Source organism: Cnephaeus nilssonii, assembly GCF_951640355.1.
Source record: "Cnephaeus nilssonii genome assembly, chromosome: X".
Classification (NCBI taxonomy): Eukaryota; Metazoa; Chordata; class Mammalia; order Chiroptera; family Vespertilionidae; genus Cnephaeus; species Cnephaeus nilssonii.
In genome coordinates this window covers 84,269,798-84,291,992 of record NC_137071.1, presented here as the reverse complement: position 1 = coordinate 84,291,992, position 22,195 = coordinate 84,269,798, and the positions used below count along the sequence as shown (strand labels likewise).

Genomic DNA, 22,195 nt, shown 5'->3' with positions numbered 1-22,195 from the left:
TGAAGGACTCCCTCTGCCCTGCCTCCTTCGTCTGGGTGAGGGCCTCCTCGGTGAGGGGCGCTGCCTTCTGGGCTCTGCTCGCGCCCGCTCGCTGGGCTGCTGGGTCCCGTGGCTCCGGGAAGGCGGGCTTCCACGTGTGCTCCCTGAGTATGTCAGTGTCCCGCCTCTAAGGCGGCCAACTTCCAAGGAACTCCCGTGCCCGCTCTGGAGGGGTCTGGAGGGTGGGGAAGTGGCCCTGGCCCTGGCCGCACCTGCGCTCCCTCACTCTCTCCCTCCCAAGGAGAAGAGGCACCGGGCCAAATGCCCACAGGCCCCGGCCTGGGCTCTGTCCCAGCTGCAGCAGCAGCAGCAGCAGCTTCCTTTGTCCCGCCCAGTCATGGCGGCCGCCTTGGTTCCCAGAGCGCCTTGGCTTCCTGTGAGCCAGGGGCCGGGCGCCGGGGCCGGGCGCCTTGTCCTCACGAAGCCCACCTCGACAGCTTCCTTGGGAACCCCCAGTGCCTCGCCAAGCTCTCGACCTCCCGGGATCCCCACCCCTGTCCCCCTGTGCCAGGCCTCACTCTCTGGTCACTCTCCGCCGCCGGAAGGGACCGCGCGGGGCTCGCGGGAGCGCAAAGCCATTCCGCTTGATGGCAGTGTTGCACCACAAATGCCAACCTGTGCTCTTCCCTCCGCCCTTCGCGAAGGAAAAAACTGTCAACCCGTGTCCCAACCGCACAGCAGGCCAGGCTGGCGCAGGCTTCTCGGGCCCAACCAGGGAGAGTGGCCTGTCCTGAGCGCCCTTTCCAATCCACACATTCGGGAAGAAATGGGCCCACCATCTGATTCATGGCACGCCACGGGAAAGGGTAGGCCTTAAAAAGAAACACGACCCAAGGAAGGGCTGTATTTCTCCACACGACCCGTGTCACCCAAGCTGAGTCTCTCCACAGGCTGACCCAGAGGGAGGGCCTCAGTAAAAGCAAAAGACCTCAGAGTCCCCAGCCAATGAATGGCTTGGCACCAGGGCACCACTCAAATAAAAGGAACCCCACTGTGAGGGTGGGGGTGTGCCTCCAGGTCTGGGGCTCCAGCCTGCAGGGCCTCTCTCCTCTGGGTAGGGTTCCTCTGAGGCCTTTTCCTGACCCCAAAGCAGCGACTCCCCATCCAGGCGCCCTTGGGCGGACCTGAGGGTATACACAGCTCTAACCTTAGCAGTCCGGGTTCCCCCCCACACACACACACACACACCACCACCCCGCCCCGAGACTCCGGGGAAGTCGCAGACACAGTCCGCCAGGCCACCCACAGCTAGTGTGTGTGTATAGTTGGTGTGGGGGGGAGAGGGAGGAAAGGGGCACCTTCTCAATGGGGCATACTCGCCAGTCACCGCAGGGCCGGCCCCTCTGCTTGGTCTCCAGCGGTGGGATGCCAAGGGTCGCCACACGCCCGCTTCATCTCCCACACCCTCCACCCACACCACCTCCATGCCCACCTGACCCCCACAGGCAGCACACCCTCCCCATATTCCTGCATCAGCAGTGCCCGAGTACTCCCCGGCCTGGGGGAGGCTCAAGGTTCAGTGAGCTGGGCCCAGGAGCGAACGGGAGACCACAGGACGAGGCCCATGTGTACGGAGGACAGGACGAGGCCCATGTGTACGGAGGGCAGCACTCACGCAACAAGAGGCGAAAGGCCTCCAGGGCCTGGCCCTCCTCGACAGAGCGGCCGCCCTGACCGGGAAGGTTCCCGCGTGGGGCCGGGACTGCTGCTGCAACTGGACCAGGGTGGGGACACTCGAAAGGTCAGGTCAGCGAAGGCTGGCTTGATGGAGCTGAGGCCTGAAACAGGCCCGGGCCCAGACCCTCAACCCACCCGCCGCTGGTCCGATCGGCGGGTAAACAGGCACCAGCCACCTCCTCTCTGGCCCCACACGGTTCCACGGGACTGACCGGCCGTCCGGGGAGGAGGGCATGTGTCCCGGGATGGGCCCACGTTACGCGGTACCAACCTCTTTCCCTGGGCGGACGCTGGACACGCACACTCTCACTGTGGTCCCTCCCGGTCTGGAGGCCGCCTCCTCGCCAGTTGGGCCGAAGACAGAAGACAGGAGAGCAGGAGAGCCGGGGGAACCTGGTGTCCGAGGAGAAGGGACCCGTGAAACGATGAAATGCCCTTGGCTCCTACACCGAGGCGGGGACAAGGCCACCCCAGCCCGGCTAGCCGTCACCAAACCGCTGGAGAGCATCGGGCGCTGGGACCGGAGGCCCACTCTGCTCGCATGTGTCCCGGCCAGCGGAACCGTACGCTGTGACACAGGCCCAGTGCCGTGGGCCCTCGGAGCCTGACCGTTGCACGCGGCCCCAGAAGCACCCCAAGGAAGCAACACGGAACTGCGGATCGCGCTGCCGCAGGGTGCCCTCGCGGCGAGGGGCATTTGTGTTCCCGGGGAGGAACTCTTATGTACAGGGGCATGGCCGGGGTCACCAGGAACGGGACCGGAGACAGGAAACGGACTGCACACTCGCAACGCACACGTGTGTAGTGACTGCTACGTTTGTGTTCATGAATGAACACTTGCACCAAGGGACGCGCGGGATGAATGACTGACCGACCGCAAGAATGAATGGGGGGGCAGGCGGGTGTGTGTGTGATCCAGGTAGGGTGCACAACACACACTGCCAAAGTGACCTTGCAAGAAGTGGCTGCTGAAAAGATGGCCCTCGCCTAGGTCATTCCATCCATGGATGGAACCGCTGGTGTCTCGCTCGGCCGGGTCCGTGGACCGCACCGCCACCCGCCACCATGCAACTGGGGCGCCCAAGCTCGGAGTGAGCGCCTGAAATCCCCGGAGGCGGGCAGGGGCCCGGGCGCCTGAGCCCTGGAACCTGCCCCAGGGGGCCCGAGGAGAGCAGAAGAGAGGTCAGGGTGCCAGGAGAAGAGGGCAAGTCCAGATCTCGGTGTCCAGGGCCAGCTGGGAACCCATGTCCCACGTGTCCGGAGTGCTCGGACCAGGTCCGGCCTGTGGGTCGGACGGACAAGAAGACCCCTGAGGATAGCCGTGGGCCAGTGCGGGGAGGGACACGGCCGCCCAGAGGGACGTGGAGAGGGATCCCAGATGCGAGAATTGCTTTGGTGGCCTTTCCAGGCCCCTTCCTCCGGGCAACAAGAACCCCGAAGGTAGAGACGCGGGCTCCCCAACACCCCAGGACAGGCAATGGGGTTGGGTAGGCTTGGAAGGCTTCTGGTGCCTCCCTGGGCCTTTTTTGATCCACAAAGGGCGGAGGGAGAGGCCAGGCTCCCGCAGACCGAGGGATCTGTGGAGCCACAGTGCCATCCAGCGGGATCCTTTTCGAGCAGGGCAGGCAGCCTAGGGCCCCGGCGCCTGGGGCTCTGCTGGGGAGGGCGGGCGGGCTGGGGCTGGGGACCACAGAGCGTTGTGGGGCGGGTCTGGGCGGCCCGCACACCCGCACAGTGGCCGAGGAAGGGACACGGGGGCCCTGGAAGCAGCAGCGCTCGGCCAGCGGGGCGCCCCGGCTCCCCTGGGCTGAGGGGCGTGGCCTCGGCGGCAGCCATGTTCTCAGCTCGGCAGCTCCAGCTCCTACCGGGGCCTGTGGCCCTGGAGGCTGGCGCTGGCTGCGGGAGCCGGGTCCACCCGTGCGCTCCCTGCGGGGAGCGCCCTCGGGAGGCCTGGGACCCGAACACCAGAGAGACGGGGAAAGGGCAGGAGGCGGCAATTGCGTGAGGGACAGCCTCTTGCTGGCCCCCTTGGAGCCTTTCCCCCTGGGGTTGAGCGCGCACTCGCGCGGGAGCGCGCGCGCGGGGGTGCTGGTCCCAGACCAGGCCCAGTCCAGCAGGTGCAGGGCAGCTTAGAGTGAAGAGGTGTGTGTGGCATTCTTGGGCTCGCGCCGAAAAGAGAGCCTGCGTCTCAGGCAAAGCAGCGTCCCACACGGGCCCTTCCTGTGCCCTGGGACAGAGTGCCCACGCCCACTGGGCACTGGGCGCGTACCCTAGGATGAGGTCACAGTGGGCTAGGATCCCTATGTGGAGAGGGACCGCATTCTCCGGATTCAGGTGATCGATTCACTTCTCCTCCAGAAGGCCCAGTGCCTAGGCGCTCCGTGCCCCTCAGGGGCGCGCCAACACACACATATATGGCCGTGCAACCCGCACCCCCAGCTCCCCGCCCCCCCCCAGCCCCGCCCGGAGAACCACACACACAGATCCGGGCAGCGGGTCCATGTTCCGCCCGGCGGGTCCTTGATGTGGGGAAGCAGCCATTGGCCCTGGCCAGAAGGGTACACTGAGAACCCCTGGGGCTGAAGGCCAATTCGAACACGTAGGTCAGGACCTGCCAAGGCTCGGCTCAGGACACTGGCCTCCAGGGCTCCGCCAGCACCAGGCCTAAGTCCGCTCGGCGAAAGGTCGGGGGACTCACAACTAAGAAAAGAAGGGACAGGGCGCAAGGGAGCACGTTTCGGCACCCTTCCTGGAGACGGGAAAGCAAAGGGTGTGAGCTCAGCCAGGAGCTGAGCCTGGAGTCCAGCTCCCAGATACCAGCTGACCCCCAGCAGGGAAGAGCTGGCCAGGGGCCACAGAAGAGCCACCCCAGGAGTTCTTCCCCAGAGCGGGCTCTCCGGACCCTCGGGGTCTAGATGGAAACGCTCCTCATTCCTGGCTTTGGCAGACGGGCTGCCTCTGTGGTGGGCAGGTGCACAATGGGTGGGTGGGGGGGGGGGGCGCGGGGGAGGAGGGGCGGGCGAGTTCCTTTCTGCCAACCCAACTGCTTTGAGCTGGAGGCAGCATCTTCACACTTGGTCTTGCTTCAGTGCAGACCTGGAGACTCAGGGGTGAGTGCAAGCCAGGGCCGTTCCTTGTCCTCGCCCAAGAGCTGCTCAGGGGCTCTTGATGGAAGGTGGCCAAGAACGCCCAAGTCGGCCAATGTATGGCCGGTCGTCTGTCCGCTCAGCTGGGTTCCGCTCCCAGGTTTACCAGAAGGTCCTCTCCCTTCGGGGAGGTGTGTCGGGGATGCTTGGGGGCAGGCCTGGGTCGGAATCCTGAAGACCCCTAGGGATGGCGCCATGCCTGCCACACTTGGATTCGCGGGTGAAGGACTCCCTCTGCCCTGCCTCCTTCGTCTGGGTGAGGGCCTCCTCGGTGAGGGGCGCTGCCTTCTGGGCTCTGCTCGCGCCCGCTCGCTGGGCTGCTGGGTCCCGTGGCTCCGGGAAGGCGGGCTTCCACGTGTGCTCCCTGAGTATGTCAGTGTCCTGCCTCTAAGGCGGCCAACTTCCAAGGAACTCCCGTGCCCGCTCTGGAGGGGTCTGGAGGGTGGGGAAGTGGCCCTGGCCCTGGCCGCACCTGCGCTCCCTCACTCTCTCCCTCCCAAGGAGAAGAGGCACCGGGCCAAATGCCCACAGGCCCCGGCCTGGGCTCTGTCCCAGCTGCAGCAGCAGCAGCAGCAGCAGCAGCAGCAGCAGCAGCAGCTTCCTTTGTCCCGCCCAGTCATGGCGGCCGCCTTGGTTCCCAGAGCGCCTTGGCTTCCTGTGAGCCAGGGGCCGGGCGCCGGGGCCGGGCGCCTTGTCCTCACGAAGCCCACCTCGACAGCTTCCTTGGGAACCCCCAGTGCCTCGCCAAGCTCTCGACCTCCCGGGATCCCCACCCCTGTCCCCCTGTGCCAGGCCTCACTCTCTGGTCACTCTCCGCCGCCGGAAGGGACCGCGCGGGGCTCGCGGGAGCGCAAAGCCATTCCGCTTGATGGCAGTGTTGCACCACAAATGCCAACCTGTGCTCTTCCCTCCGCCCTTCGCGAAGGAAAAAACTGTCAACCCGTGTCCCAACCGCACAGCAGGCCAGGCTGGCGCAGGCTTCTCGGGCCCAACCAGGGAGAGTGGCCTGTCCTGAGCGCCCTTTCCAATCCACACATTCGGGAAGAAATGGGCCCACCATCTGATTCATGGCACGCCACGGGAAAGGGTAGGCCTTAAAAAGAAACACGACCCAAGGAAGGGCTGTATTTCTCCACACGACCCGTGTCACCCAAGCTGAGTCTCTCCACAGGCTGACCCAGAGGGAGGGCCTCAGTAAAAGCAAAAGACCTCAGAGTCCCCAGCCAATGAATGGCTTGGCACCAGGGCACCACTCAAATAAAAGGAACCCCACTGTGAGGGTGGGGGTGTGCCTCCAGGTCTGGGGCTCCAGCCTGCAGGGCCTCTCTCCTCTGGGTAGGGTTCCTCTGAGGCCTTTTCCTGACCCCAAAGCAGCAACTCCCCATCCAGGCGCCCTTGGGCGGACCTGAGGGTATACACAGCTCTAACCTTAGCAGTCCGGGTACCCCCCCCCCCCACACACACACACCACCACCACCCCGCCCCGAGACTCCGGGGAAGTCGCAGACACAGTCCGCCAGGCCACCCACAGCTAGTGTGTGTGTATAGTTGGTGTGGGGGGGAGAGGGAGGAAAGGGGCACCTTCTCAATGGGGCATACTCGCCAGTCACCGCAGGGCCGGCCCCTCTGCTTGGTCTCCAGCGGTGGGATGCCAAGGGTCGCCACACGCCCGCTTCATCTCCCACACCCTCCACCCACACCACCTCCATGCCCACCTGACCCCCACAGGCAGCACACCCTCCCCATATTCCTGCATCAGCAGTGCCCGAGTACTCCCCGGCCTGGGGGAGGCTCAAGGTTCGGTGAGCTGGGCCCAGGAGCGAACGGGAGACCACAGGACGAGGCCCATGTGTACGGAGGGCAGCACTCACGCAACAAGAGGCGAAAGGCCTCCAGGGCCTGGCCCTCCTCGACAGAGCGGCCGCCCTGACCGGGAAGGTTCCCGCGTGGGGCCGGGACTGCTGCTGCAACTGGACCAGGGTGGGGACACTCGAAAGGTCAGGTCAGCGAAGGCTGGCTTGATGGAGCTGAGGCCTGAAACAGGCCCGGGCCCAGACCCTCAACCCACCCGCCGCTGGTCCGATCGGCGGGTAAACAGGCACCAGCCACCTCCTCTCTGGCCCCACACGGTTCCACGGGACTGACCGGCCGTCCGGGGAGGAGGGCATGTGTCCCGGGATGGGCCCACGTTACGCGGTACCAACCTCTTTCCCTGGGCGGACGCTGGACACGCACACTCTCACTGTGGTCCCTCCCGGTCTGGAGGCCGCCTCCTCGCCAGTTGGGCCGAAGACAGAAGACAGGAGAGCAGGAGAGCCGGGGGAACCTGGTGTCCGAGGAGAAGGGACCCGTGAAACGATGAAATGCCCTTGGCTCCTACACCGAGGCGGGGACAAGGCCACCCCAGCCCGGCTAGCCGTCACCAAACCGCTGGAGAGCATCGGGCGCTGGGACCGGAGGCCCACTCTGCTCGCATGTGTCCCGGCCAGCGGAACCGTACGCTGTGACACAGGCCCAGTGCCGTGGGCCCTCGGAGCCTGACCGTTGCACGCGGCCCCAGAAGCACCCCAAGGAAGCAACACGGAACTGCGGATCGCGCTGCCGCAGGGTGCCCTCGCGGCGAGGGGCATTTGTGTTCCCGGGGAGGAACTCTTATGTACAGGGGCATGGCCGGGGTCACCAGGAACGGGACCGGAGACAGGAAACGGACTGCACACTCGCAACGCACACGTGTGTAGTGACTGCTACGTTTGTGTTCATGAATGAACACTTGCACCAAGGGACGCGCGGGATGAATGACTGACCGACCGCAAGAATGAATGGGGGGGCAGGCGGGTGTGTGTGTGATCCAGGTAGGGTGCACAACACACACTGCCAAAGTGACCTTGCAAGAAGTGGCTGCTGAAAAGATGGCCCTCGCCTAGGTCATTCCATCCATGGATGGAACCGCTGGTGTCTCGCTCGGCCGGGTCCGTGGACCGCACCGCCACCCGCCACCATGCAACTGGGGCGCCCAAGCTCGGAGTGAGCGCCTGAAATCCCCGGAGGCGGGCAGGGGCCCGGGCGCCTGAGCCCTGGAACCTGCCCCAGGGGGCCCGAGGAGAGCAGAAGAGAGGTCAGGGCGCCAGGAGAAGAGGGCAAGTCCAGATCTCGGTGTCCAGGGCCAGCTGGGAACCCATGTTCCACGTGTCTGGGCACTGCATGCTTACTCTAGGAACAGGCCACATTGAGCTAGCATCCGTATTTGGAGAGGGACTGCGTTCTTAGAGTTGAGATGATCGAGGTCTGTTTCCCTCACTTCTCCTATAGAAGCCTCAGTTTAGCGAGGAGATAACAGACACGAGTCCCCTGTTGTGTATTAACAATTAATAGCCTTTTGTTGGGATGACTATCTGTATGCTTTGTATGTGTTAGAATTCAAAGGGAAAAACAAACTCAAAATTTAGAGTTAATATACCATTTGGGTTCCTCCCAAAGCATTGTGGGCTAAGACATACTGGAGAATATGTACCACCTATAATAAATTCTTAGTCCCAATAAATTTTAAAAATTAAATGTGCAATAAAGAGTAACATATAACTAGAAAAAGTGATTGACTGAATCCTTTATAATCCTGGAATACGCAAATCTTTTCTATGAAAACCTATCAAAGAAGACATGAACAAATATCAACAGTCCATAGATAGTGAAACTCAAATAAAGCCTAAACACAGAAAATGATTCCCCACTTAGTAATAAGGTACATCTACATCAAGCTTGCGCTGTCTAACAAGGTTATACATATCATGTCCTTTCTCTGTGAGGGTTCTGAATTACCTATTGTTTCTTGTCCTGTCTTGGGTCTGTTTCAAGTGGCTCCTAGTCATCACTTGCTAGTTTATTGCACGGATTTCGCGTACACATGCAGAGATCCAAATGCTATCTCATAAGTAGATGTTTCATACAACTGTGGGGCCAATCACTTTGTGCTCTCTACACTTAGAATGGGTATAATCCCAAAGTAAACAGGTCAGCGTCCTGTATGTGAACTCCCTCATTTTCTTTGGCTGCGCTGTACAGTGGCCAAAGAGGCTTTTAGAGACTTGGGTCAGCCTGGGCTAAACCTGCTCTTGCTCCGAGGGGAAGGGGTACCAGCCAAATGACTTCCGCCACTTGCCTGATTTCCTCGTGAAGTGCAGCTTCAGTCAGTGAATTCCAGAATGCAGCCACAAGGGTCCCCAGCCTTGCCTCCAGTGCCCCACCCACCAGGCAAACCCTAGGGCCTTGTCTCAATGAACATCCCCTTTAGCCAACCTGGCCATGATACACACATCCATAGTGGCCGCAGATCTCTGGACCTCTGAGGAACAGTGGTGGAGGGTGCATCCTCCCTTTTCTTCCCAGCTTCTCTGACTTCACTGCCTGGTTTGGTGTCTTCTTCCTTGGAAGCCAATTGCAGGGCTCATGAGATTGGCAAATGGGTTCTGCTTGACGGCAGTATTGTACCAGAAATGCCAACCTGCCCTCTCCAAGTCCTCTCCCTCCACCTTTGTTGAAGAAAAAACACCAACCCTTCACCAACCTGGCTCCAATGTGTAGGCTCACCTTGTTGGCCAGGTTTGGGGGAGGGACAACACATACTTCTAGGACTCCATGGAGCATAGCTCCTCCCTGGTAGGTCCTCTTATGCTGCCTTTATGACCAAAAAGTGACAGATCCTCATTGAGGCACACAGTACTGGGCCTGAACCTATGTGTGGGTATATCTTTAGCTGTGGAGAGCGGCTACAGTGTTGGGACAGGTTCAAGCCTGGGACTAATGAGGGCACGATCCTCTCGTGGCAAAGCCACGTGCAAGTCCCAGCACAATTATAGCTAAAGGCTACAGTTGTAAGCTTGACCTTATGGTCTGAACCTGTGGTCCCACGTGGCTGAGTGATATGGGCTGCGTGAGGTGCAGCAAGTAAACAAAGCTTGATCAGGTGCTTGTGATTGAATAGATTCGAAACCCACGAGAACATTGTAACCACGCCCTTACTTTGCCGCGTGGAATCTGGCTATAAAGAGATGACTTGCAGGCTGTGGCGCTGTCTTTCCATCAGAGAGTCAACGTCCCACCCAGACCCAGCTTTATTCTCTTGTCTGTCTTAATCTTTCACAGCCTCCTCTCAGGCTCACAGAACCTGGCTGTGCTGGCATGGCACATTCAGCACTGGAGGTTTGCATGAAACCTGAGGAAACATTCTGAGCTTGGGCACAGAATCTGAGCCACTGCTAGCTGGAACCCCAGGCAGGGCACATTCTCACCAGAGCCTGTTCACAAGGCAGCAAGAGAGGCTTCAAGCAGCCTGACACAAAAGGCAAGGGCACACAGGCACAGGAGAAGGTTGAAGACTGAGGTTCAACTCCCATGGCAGAATGAGGGAAGGTCCTGAAGACTTGGCTCTTCTTCCCTAGGCGTCCCCCTTCTCCCCGATTCAGCCAAGGACACGTGTCCTGGTGCCTGCCCTGGGTCAATCTCTTGACAGCTCCCATGGGAAGGCTAGAAGTGGGAAACACCCAGGTGTGTGTATGCTTGTGAGGACTCCCGTGCTTAATGGTGGAGCGGCAGGGAGGTCGATTGCATAAGATTTATATGCTCTTTCCCATAAATCCGTCCACATTCTAAGACCAACTCCTCACCATCATATCAGGTGCCCTTGGAAAACCTTCCTGTTAAGCCCGGGGTGGATTATAAAGAGAAAAACCATACACTCTCTCACACACATGTGCATTGCGGGAACTCTCTGACCAACCAGGTAAAGTATCTGATAAGAAGTTAAGAAAGGAGAATAGACCCTCCCCTCCCAGCCTCCTTGTTCACCTAATGACACCTCACAAATGCTCACTTTGGAAACAACCAGTGGACACCTGCCCAAAGAAATGCAATGCTGATCCCTGAGACCCTCTCACTTACTCAGGCCTAAAGGGCACAGGGCAAAATGGAGGAGAGCAGCCTAGTGGGAAGCACTGCCTAGACCAGGGGTCCTCAAACTTTTAAAACAGGGGGCCAGTTCACTGTCCCTCAGACCATTGGAGGGCCAGACTATAGTTTAAAAAAAACTATGTCCTATGCACACTGCACATATCTTATTTTGAAGTAAAAAAACAAAACGGCAAAAACACCCGCATGTGGCCCGCGGGCCGTAGTTTGAGGACGCCTGGCCTAGACTAAAATAGAGATGGGGGTAGGAGTGCCTGCCTGTTTGTATGTGCCCACTCGTGCCTACGTACCTCTGACAGAGTGTGTGTGTGTGTGTGTGTGTGTGTGTGTGTGTGTGTGTGTTTATATACAGGAAAGGCAGTACTGGCCCCAGAGCTTCATAAGTGGACAATTAGGATGGCCAGTGATCCAAGTAAGGTCTGTGTGCCCAGGAGTGTGAGCCTCCTTCATGGAGCTGCCAGGCATGCCTGATCATTAGTAGATCTGGGGAAAAGAGGGTGGGCCTGCTGCCCAGGGCCACATCCAACAGCACTGAGCCCTTTTGATGGGCTCTCAACCCTGGTCCAATGACCACCAGCTCTGAAGCAAGCATGGGATTGAGACGTAAAGCAAGGGTCATTCTTTCTCCATGCTCTGAAGACTCACTGGATCTTGGAGAAGGTGGTCCAGAAAGTTGAAGTCTTCCATGGCATTGACCTGGGGGACTGGTCCGCCTGGAGTTGAGTCTGAATAGAGGAGTGAAACTCCTTGAGATGGCACTGCTTTGTCAACTCAGGCCTGGAAGGAAGGGGCTGCTGCTTCTTCCACATTGACTCTTTTTTTTATTTTATTGATTTATTACAGTGAGGAAGAGAGAGGGATAGAGAGTTAGAAACATCGATGAGAGAGAAACATCCACCAGCTGCCTCTTGCACACCCCCTACTGGGGATGTGCCCGCAACCAAGGTACATGCCCTTGACCGGAATCAAACCTGGGACCTTTCAGTCCACAGGCCGATGCTCTATCCACTGAGCCAAACCGGTTTCGGCCACATTGACTCTTTCCATTTAGGGCCTGTGCCTTCTGGACTCTGCTAGGGAAAACACCCCTCACACACCCCCTCCCCCCACTCAAGGATACATTGCCCTGAAGCGCCTCCCACCCTGCACCAAAACAAAACAAAAAACCCACACCTCCAGCAACCTCTTCAAGCGCCCCCTGACACCGGGGAGTCGGGCTCTATACTGGATCCCCAGAGCCAGACAGGACATCATGGGTCCCGCCTCCACCCAAGCTGCCAATGGCCTGTGCCTGGGCAGCATGGAATGCAAAAGAGGCTTCCAGGGCCCAAAGCCTGCCTGGTGCCGAGTGTCCTCTTGCTCTGAGTGCAAGGGACCAAATGCCCACAGCCCCTGGGTGTAGCTCCTGGGCTCCTTCTGACAGGGCTGTCTCTGCCAGTGCAGCCCAGACATGGTGGCCACCAGGTTCCCAAGGCTCAGCTTCCTGTGCTGGACCTGCCAGTTACCAGGCCCTTGCAACTTAGCCACACATAGCCCAAGGCTCGCAGAGCTTTGGAGCTTGGGGGAGGAGATGTGGAGTGAAGGAGGGTCAAAAGTCTTATCTGCTTCTCCGAGTTCACAGCCTTGTGGCTCTGAACCAAAATAAGGGTGCAAAACTCATGGGATCAGAAACAAGTTCCGCTTGATGACAGTATTGCACCAGAAACACTAACCTGCCCGCCTCAAGTCCTTTCCCTCCACCCTTCACTGAAGAAAAAACGCCAACCCTTGACCAACCTCTCTCCAATGTGGCAGCTCAACTTGTTGGCCAGTTTGAGGGGCTCCATGGAGCAGAAACTCATTCCTGGTGGGTCCGTTTAGCCTGCCTTGATGACCAAAAACCAATAGCTCTTCATGGAGGCACCTAGAAGTGAACCTGATCTTATGGGTGGCTAGATTTTTTCTTTTTCTTTTTTTAACAAACCCTTGTGTGGAGGGCTGACTTTCAATAGATCGCAGCAAGGGAGCTGCTCTGCTATGTAGAAACCCTGACCCAGAAGCAGGTCATCTACTGAATGGCTTAGTACCAGGTTCCCCAGGAACACAGGTTGCCTTAAGGGCGAGGGGGCGGCCCCTTTCCAGCCTCAACGCACTAGTTTCCCAGGACGAAGGGCTCTCTGCTCCCCATACCCGGAATCAGAACGGTGGGGGACCAACTATCCCAGGTCAACGGAGGCCAATCGAGGTCAACAGGGTCAAGCTAGGCTCCGTGGCGCTGCTCTATTGTTCTGCCGGGGAGGCGAGGGCGGGTGGATTCTGACTTAGAGGCATTCAGTCATAATCCCACAGATGGTAGCTTTGCCCCATTGGCTCCTCAGCCAAGGGTGGCTATATCTTTAAAAGAAGAGGTTTGTATGAGACTTCAGGAAACACACTGACTTGGGCAGAGTCCAAGCTACTCCCAGCCAGTGCTTGGGGGCCACATTCTCAAGGAGGCATGCTCAAAAGTCACTGAGAGGCCAGAATGAAGGTTTTACAGATGGCTTAGGTCAGTGGTCGGCAAACTCATTAGTCAACAGAGCCAAATATCAACAGTACAACGATTGAAATTTCTTTTGAGAGCCAAATTTTTTAAACTTAAACTTCTTCTAACGCCACTTCTTCAAAATAGACTCACCCAGCCCGTGGTATTTTGTGGAAGAGCCACACTCAAGGGGCCAAAGAGCCGCATGTGGCTCGCGAGCCACGGTTTGCCGACCACTGGCTTAGGTGGAGGGGTTTGGGTTCCCTACAGGAGACACAGAAAGGAACTAGCATTGGGGAAGGTTCACGATTTCTTTCACTTTTAACACAAGACTATTAAGTATAAATAGCTCCAAATAAGTATAAAAAGCCCTACCCTTTATGCAATGTTAGAACAAGCTTTTCCCTTTTAAAAACATTTTACGTTTGTATCATTTTTTATTTTTAATTGCCAGTGAAAGGTTAGTCAGTGTATCATAAGAGCACCAATAATATCAATGGAAGGCTTTCAAGAAGAAAATGATCAGCATTTGGCAACCTTTTGTTTCAGCAGAGATGTTTATCCATTTTAGCAGCCTATGAAAAGGAAGGATAATGCAAGTGTATTATAGTTTCTTCTCTTTTAATCCTCTTTAATGTCTGGGTTATAAGCTCCACAGCTGTTTTTTAAAATTAATTTCAGAGAAGAAGGGAGAGGGAGAGAGAGATAGAAACATCAATGATGAGAGAATTATTGATCGGCCGCCTCCTGCACACCTCACCCTGGGGATTGAGCCCACAACCCGGACATATGCCCTGACCTGGAATCGAACTGTGACCTCCTGGTACATAGGTTGAAGCTCAACCACTGAGCCACGCCAGCTGGGCCTAATTCTACTTACATATTAATAAGTGTGTCTATACCCTTTCATTATGAATTCATCGAGATATCCATTATCTTTTGGAGTCCACTGCATCAAAGTGTACTGTCCAAACTTCTTGTCCATAATGCTCAATTGATCCCCTACTTCCCTGGCTTCCAGTTGACATCAAGTTTTTCCTGTTTGGAAAGACACCTGGGAACTTAAGCAAGTGGTTTGTATTTTCTATCTTAATTATGGACCAGAGTTAGCTTCAGGCAAAAGAACACATTGAGACCACCTGGCTCACAGCCATGGGTAGGGACCACGTGTTTGTGTGGATCAGGACCTACTTGCTGGCTTAATAAATAAAGTCACAGACAGACTCTTTCCCCTTTAATATTAACTTTTAAAAGTTTACAATCTTAGAAGTTTGTTTTTTTAGCCCTGGCTGGTTTGGCTCAGTGGATAGAGTGTCGGCCTGCGGACTGAAGGGTCCCAGGTTCGATTCTGGTCAAGGGCACATGCCTGGGTTCCGGGCTCAATCCCCAGTAGGGAATGTGGAGGAGGCAGACAATCAATGATTCTCTCTCATCATTGATGTTTCCATCTCGCTCTCCCTCTCCCTTCCTCTCTGAAATCAATAACGAAAAAAAAAAGTTTTTTTAAAAAGGGCAACTCAAGGGTTTCACCATCATTCCAACAAAGCATTAAAATAATTAGTGACATTTGAACTATGCTTGCAACAGTGCACTTAAGAGGGGAAACATTTCTGAGATATATAACTTCTTTTTATCCACCCAGTTCTCAAATATCCAACACTCAGAGTGGTATGCTTCAAAATGCTTTAACCTTTCCCAGGGTTGATTATAATATGGAAAATATAACATTGACTGATACTGAGAAATTCTTGACAATCAAGGGCTTTAACAACATTTTTACAAGCCAATTCCACAAATAAATATCCTGTTAAAAATAAAATGCACAGGGTTTTTTTTCATCACTAATCACAGATTATATGCTCAGGAGTAATGTGAAAAACACATGAAAACCGTCATGAGGAAAACTTTTAAATTCCCGAAGGACAGAAAAGTAGATTTAAACAAGAGTAAAGATGTGCACTATTTGCAAACTGTGGCTAGTTTCCTGTTTAAGCTACAGTAACTTTTCCAACTACGGATAATTGTTCCTTCTGTGGCAGATTTTTATAGTTCCTCCAATGCATTTGGGATGACTGTCTCAAAGTAACCTGCAGCTCTCCTACTAAGAACTGTAGCTCTTTTCTGCTGAGTTTTTAGAACCTTCTGCTACCATATCTACCACTTCCCCCACCAGATCCATAACTACCACCACAGGGGCTGCCAGAGTTTCTTCCACCAAAACTGCCCCCTTCATGGGTCCATAATTTGATTGCTGTTGTCCACTGTAATTTCCAAAATCATTATAGCTCCCAACACCACCATAGTTACCACCAAAATTTCCCCCTTCATTGTAACCATCATATCCTCCACCACTGCCACCATATCCAGCACCTTGGTTTCCATATCCTGGTTCACCAGCACTTCCATAGCTTTCTCTACTATAATCAGCACCACTGCCATAGTCGCCACCATCACCTCCAAATCCATTATATCCACAATCATCTCCTCCATAACTACCTCTGCTGCCACCTCCACCACCATAGCCTCCTCTTCCACCAAAGTTTCCACCATGGCCAAAGTTATCTCCACCATCTCCAAAGTTTCCTCCACCACCCATGAAGTTGCTAGATCCACCTCCACTGCCTCTGCGATCAAGCAGACTGCATTTCTTGTTTAGAAAGGGCCTTTTTGCCTGGCTGGTGTGGCTCAGTGGTGGAGCGTCGACCTGTGAACCAGGCAGTCATGGTTCGATTCCTGGTCAGGGCACGTTTCCCGGTTGCGGGCTTGATCCCCTGTGGGGTGTGCAGGAGGCAGCCAATCCATGATTCTCTCTCATCATTCATGTTTCTCTCTCTCTCTCCCTCTCCCTTCCTCTCTGAAATCAATAAAAAAAATTTTAAAGGGCCCTTTTCACTTCACAATTATGCCCATTAATACTGGAGTATTTCTGAACAACAATTTTATTAACTATATCATGATCATCAAAAATTACAAAAGCAAATCCTCTTTTCCCCCCACTCTGCCTGTCTTCCATAACTTCGATGGTTTCAATCTTGCCATACTTTTCAAGGTAGTCTCTCAAATTATATTCTTTTGTATCTTCTTTAATACCACCACCAATTTTCTTAACTGTTAGATGGGCACCAGGCTTTACAGAATCCTCTCTAAAAACAGCTCTCTCTGATTCCACTACAAGCCCATCAACCTTGTGTGGTCAGGCACACAATGTTGCATCCACCTCTTCAACACAAGAGTAAGCCACAAAACCAAAGCCCCGGGAACATTTTGTTTGGGGGTCTCTCATCACCACGTAATTAGTGGGTGTGCACCATTTCTCAAATTGTTCTCTTAAACTGTCGTATGTAGTTTCAAAGCTTAGACCACCAAACAGACCCAGAGACAGGGAAGCATCGATCAGACTGTCAAACCTCAGAGGGAAGGTTGGGGAGGGTGGGGGAAAGGGGGAGAGATCAACCAAAGGACTTGTATGCGTGCATATAAGCCTAACCAGTGGTCACGGACAACAGGGGGGTGGGGACATATGTGGGGAGGGATTTTGGATGGGGATGGGGGGATGAGGACAATTATGTGATACCTTAATCAATAAAGAAATTAAAAAAAAAAAGCTCAGACCACCAATAAAGTTTTCTCAACGGCTCTGGTTCCTTAGGATCGATCATGGCCCTACTTCCCTGCCCCCCTCCCCAGTACCCCAGCGGTTGGAGTCAGGCTGGGGGCAACCGGGAAGTGGTTTTACCTCCATTTTGAGACTGGACTTGCCTCTTCCAACCCGAGTTCAATATGGGACCCTATTTTCCATTGTTCATAGGGAAAAACAAACAGGCAGGAATATACAGAATTATCACAATGAATAAATAGCCATGTTGTGAGAGAACCAGTCTTACTACATGAAAATACGGTGTGTGGGGGAAAAAGTAGGTTTACATGCAGGTTATGATTATTACTAATTAATAATAATAGAAGACTAAACTCAAAACTGTAAACCTACTTTTGCTCACCCCACTATATAGCAGAACACAAAGTCCAAGAATAGATCTGAATATCTACAAAAATTTCCTATACAATGTGGCACACTCCCATATCAGTGAAAGTAAACATGCCCTTGTGACAAAGGGGTAGCCATCAACATTATGTTCTTAGTTCTACACCTCTCACAATAAACCAGGAGAAACTCTATATAGATAGAAGTAAATGTACAATGAACATCCCATCAGCACTAGGCACCAACTGCCTGCACTTCTCTTTGCTGCCGCCCAGCTCCCACATCAATGGCCACCATGGGTTTTGGACACCTGAAAAGACCCATCGGCCTCCAGATGCCCGGCGACTACCAGGTGCTTCATGGAGGGGTATGTGCATCACCAGCAGATGTGGCAGTATTTGAAGCAGTCCTCGACCCACCACTTGCCGAATCGTACCATCCCCCACGTTGGTATAACCATCACATCAAGTCTTATGAAAAGGGAAGGTCAGCCTGCCAGGAGTGAGGAAAGCTTTGGGCAAGTGTGGCCCTTGCTCATGTGGAAGGCGCCACATGAAGTGCAGCTACAGATAGTCAAGACGTAGATGACATTGATCTCTTTGGAGATGAGGAGGAGGAAAGCAGAGGCTAAGAGAAGAACGCCTTGCACAGCATGAGTCAAAGAAATCCAAAAAAAACCCTGCACTTGTTGCCAAGTCTTCCATCTTATTAGATGTGTAACCTTGGGATGAGACACAGATATGGCAAAATTAGGGGAGCTCCACGGGACCATTTAAGCACACGGCTTGGTATGGGGCTCTTCTAAACAGGATCAGGTGTGATATGGAATCAAATTCAGATACAGTGTGTAATAGAAGACAATAAAATTGGAACAGATATGCTAGAGGCGCAAATCACTGCTTTGGAGGATTTCGTGCAGTCCATGCATGTGGCTGCTTTCAACAAGGTTTAAAATCCATCACAGATTATTGTCATTAAATAAAAGCTTGAAAGAGTAAAAAAATGTACAGTGATGAGAACCATTTAACTACTAGAAGAAATACTAGGCAGATCCATGGTTATAAAGTCTTTTGTATATGTGACTCAAAAAGCCATTAAAAATGGATAAATCCTATGTAATAAAAGACTAATATGCAAATTGTCCCCTCAGAAGTTCCACAGGGAGACCAGGAGTTTGATCGCTTGCTATGATGTGCACTGACCACCAGGGGGCAGCGCGGAACATGGCGGGCGACCAGCAATGGAGGAAGGGCCTGAGGGAGCCAGGGAAGGAGGAGGCAAGGAGGTGGGAGGCGGGGAACCTGATCAGCCCTGATGGCCGGCCAGGCCTAGGGACCCTACTAGTATGAACATAAAATTCACCATGTTAGAAAAACAATCAGACTTAGAAAAACAACGATAAATGGAAAAAAATATTTTCAATTCACATCAACAGTCTTCCTCATATATAGCAAGGTTCTTGATATCATTTAAGGGAAAGAGCAGCGACCAAAAAGACATTAACAATTCACAGAAAACACACACACACACACACACACACACACACAGCTCTTAAATATAGGAAAAGATTCCCCAGCCACTCATATAAGGGAAATGCAAAAAAAAAATAAAAAAATCACACTCTTGTATAATTTCTTACATTATTATGAGTTCCCAACCAAAACCTGCTCATCTTAGGGGCCTGAATTACCTACCTGTCATTTCCTGACCTCTCTTGGATCTGGCTTGTGTCAAGTGGTCCCAGATTGCTTTACCCATGAAATGATTATAATCCCACTGTAAACCAAGTGCGGCCCTTTATATGAAAATCCCCGACCCTTAGATCTCGATTGCTCTTTCACGCCATCAAATCTTCTCTGCAGAAGTTGAGTTTCTAAATTTTGGAAATAAGACCAAACTTCTGTCTCACTATTAGTAACTGGAAACCTGAGGGCACGTGTGTGCTCCCCCTCCCCCCACGCCTTTAACGCCTTTGATAATTACCACAATTGTTTTCTTCTGAACTTTTGGGGTTTTCCTTATACATATTTTTTGTATTATTACCACCACCTTTTATTATCTTCAATAACTAGAAATTATTTCTCTAAAAAGCTTCATAATTTCTTTCATTAATAATCAACCTTCTTTCAGATCCCTCCTATTGCACCGAACTGTAAATAGATGAAAGGTTAATCCACCAGTACTCCCATCACGTGGGGAAGCCCCTGAAGATTTGGGGCTAGTTCTTCCACGTGGTTAAATGCATGCAAGGAAATGGAGCTATGTTTCAGTTCAAAAATTTATTCAAGGAAAGGTTCCTTCTCTAGGGATATATTCCGGGGAGCCCAGTCCCAGTGGGCAACGCTTTCCATCGAACATACCAGGGAGACCCTCGGGCAGCCCCTTAAATGGGGCGGCGGGGGCGGGGATGGGATCCGCGGGCCAACTGGATCCTCCTGCCCGCTGCGCCGAGAGCTGGAGCCACAGGGAGCTGCTTCCAGGCCCAGGGCGCGGGACGGGACGTCCGAGGGGATCTACTTGGAGGCTCCGCAACAGCCCCAGAACTCAGCCAGCCTCACTGAACCTCCGGACCCCCACCGGGCCCCCGAACCACCACAGGCCCAGATTAATGGGTTGCCCACTCGCTGCAGGACCGGCAAGGTCTCGTCCATGCCCAGCCCCCGCGGCCACCCTGCGTCCACCCCGCGTGTACGCCGCATCGCGGAAAGGCAAAAGGGAAGAGGGCGGAGCGGACCCACCTGGCTGAGGCCACGCTGCATGGAAAGACCTGGCCAGCTCTGCTCCTCGCGCGGGCCGGCGAGACTCCACTGCGACCCCCACCCAGCACCGCCCTAAAGCGGATGCCGTCACCCCTCCCCCCAAGGCCTCCAGTTCCTGGGGTGGGGGGGGAGGGACTACAGATACGGGGGGGGGGGTCGGTTCCCTTGGCGTTGGCCCCGCCCCCGGGAGGGGTGGGAGGTCCTCAGACCGTCCGCAGTGCGAGAAGGGGCGGGGAGAGGTGGGCTTGGGAAAGTCGGAGGGGAAACTTCTAGTCCTCTGCCATTTCCTCAGGAGAACCTATTTGTCCCCCTTGCAGGTTCCCTGCGGGCAAGAAGGCAAACAGTGAAAGTGATAGAAGGAACAATGAAACGGAAAGTTTATCATTCGACAGTCGCAAAGCTGGAGGGAAAATTGTTTAAACACGTAATTTATTTATCTTATATAATTGAAACTTGTTGATGTTGCAAATTTACACCTGAGGAGGAAAGCAGAGGCTAAGAGAAGAACGCCTTGAGACGATGTTGATGTTGCAAATTTACACCTTTCATTTGTCCGAGGTCAACAGACTTTCACTGTTCCCTCCTCAGGTGAGAGGCAGGTTCCCAAGAGCCGCACTCCCTGCGCTCCGCCACCTCCTGCTCTTTCCCAAGGACCTGCTGGGGAGCCCCCGCCCCGTCCTCGGTTTTCCCGGGCCTGCAGCCCTGGTGGGGGGCGGGGAGGTGCTGGGCCCGAAGTCAGAGCCACTGGCAGGTTTCTCCCGCCTGACTGGTGCCTTGATTTACTTCTTCCTTCCTATTGAATAAAGAACACGCTCCTCTTGCAAAATCATGTTCAGGTGAGGGAGCCGCGTGTGGTGCAGAGGGGGAGAGGCAGACAGCAGCACCACGGGCCTGCTGACCCCGGACTTTGGAATTTCCTGCTGCTCCTCTACTGGCCACAAAGGACCTGCACGAGCCCAGGCTTCCCCAGACCACTGCTGTGGGCTGCTCCCAGCCTTGGGCTCGGGCTCTTTTGCCACTCATTCCCTTGCAGTTTGGGCAGCGGTGGGTGGGACTATTCATGGCAGGAGGGAGGAGGACAGTGAGGATCCTGAGGTGCTTTGTCCTGGCCAGGCTCCTGGACAGACGGCTGCCTTTTTGCATTTCAGGTCAACACAGGAAATCTCACAAAACCCAATTGCCTTCAACTCCCAGGGGGTGAAGTGAAGGCTTAATGCTCTGCCACAACTTCCCTACCTTTAAAGTGGAGCCTGAAAGAGCCTCCACCTCCTTCCAGGTGGAATTACCTGACCAATCCCTGGCCCTGGATCTCAGCTGCCCTGCTGGATTCCTCCCAGTGTTTCTTATCCTTCACTTTAGGGAGTAGTGGCCACTTCCCCATGCAGAGATCCAAGTCAAAGCCCTTTTTCTGTCCCCATTCCCTGGACTGACACAGATGTAATAACTACTCATTGTGCCAGGACACCGAGGTCTAAATGGCGTAGGCATTGTGAAGCAGGGTGGCACACACAGGGGTGCTTGTGCTACAAATCCATTGCTCTCTCCTTGCAACTAGCCAATAAGCACGTCAAAAAGATGCTCAAATCCATAGTCATTGGGAAATCAAAATCACGGGACTGCTAACATTAAAAAATGCAAAATAACAACTGTGATAAGAATGTGGAGAAATTGGAACCCTCCTACACTGCTGGCAAGGATATTTTATGGTGCCTGGACAATGTGAAAAGCAGTTTGGCATTTTCACAAAAAGTTAAACATAATGTGACCACATGATCAGCAATTCCACTCCTAGGCATGTAGCACAGAGAACTGAAAATATTCAAACAAAAACTTGTACATGAATGTTTATGGCAACATTATTCAAAAGCCAAAAGGGGAAAACAACCCAAATGCCCATCAACTGATGAATGTGTAAGCAAAATGTGCTATATCCATACCATGGACTTTTATTTAGGTACAATATGGAATAAAGTACTGACATATACTAAAACATGGATGAACCTTGAAAACATGATGATACATGCAATAAGCTAGACACCAAAGAACACCATGAGATTTCATTGATATGAAATGTCTGGAGCAGTGAAATCTACAGAGAGAGAAAGTCAATTAGTGTTTGCCAGGGGCT

At 54.0% G+C, this 22,195-nt stretch overlaps 1 long non-coding RNA gene and 2 pseudogenes across 3 annotated transcripts; 1 reads left to right on the top strand and 2 right to left on the bottom strand.

Annotated features, from left to right (window-relative positions):
• Nucleotides 1-1,990: 1,990 nt before the first annotated feature.
• LOC307095164 lies at nucleotides 1,991-20,168 on the bottom strand. The gene is made up of 3 exons (XR_013813182.1): nucleotides 20,047-20,168; nucleotides 7,067-7,188; nucleotides 1,991-2,109 (listed from the first exon to the last, which is right to left on the bottom strand). It is a non-coding gene; the product is annotated as an uncharacterized lncRNA (long non-coding RNA).
• On the bottom strand, nucleotides 15,459-16,676 carry LOC307096200 (heterogeneous nuclear ribonucleoprotein A3-like; annotated as a pseudogene). Its single transcript has 2 exons — nucleotides 16,220-16,676; nucleotides 15,459-16,001 (listed from the first exon to the last, which is right to left on the bottom strand). The product of its transcript is annotated as a heterogeneous nuclear ribonucleoprotein A3-like (transcript).
• On the top strand, nucleotides 17,604-18,260 carry LOC307096026 (elongation factor 1-beta-like; annotated as a pseudogene). The gene has a single exon. The product of its transcript is annotated as an elongation factor 1-beta-like (transcript).
• Nucleotides 20,169-22,195: the final 2,027 nt, after the last annotated feature.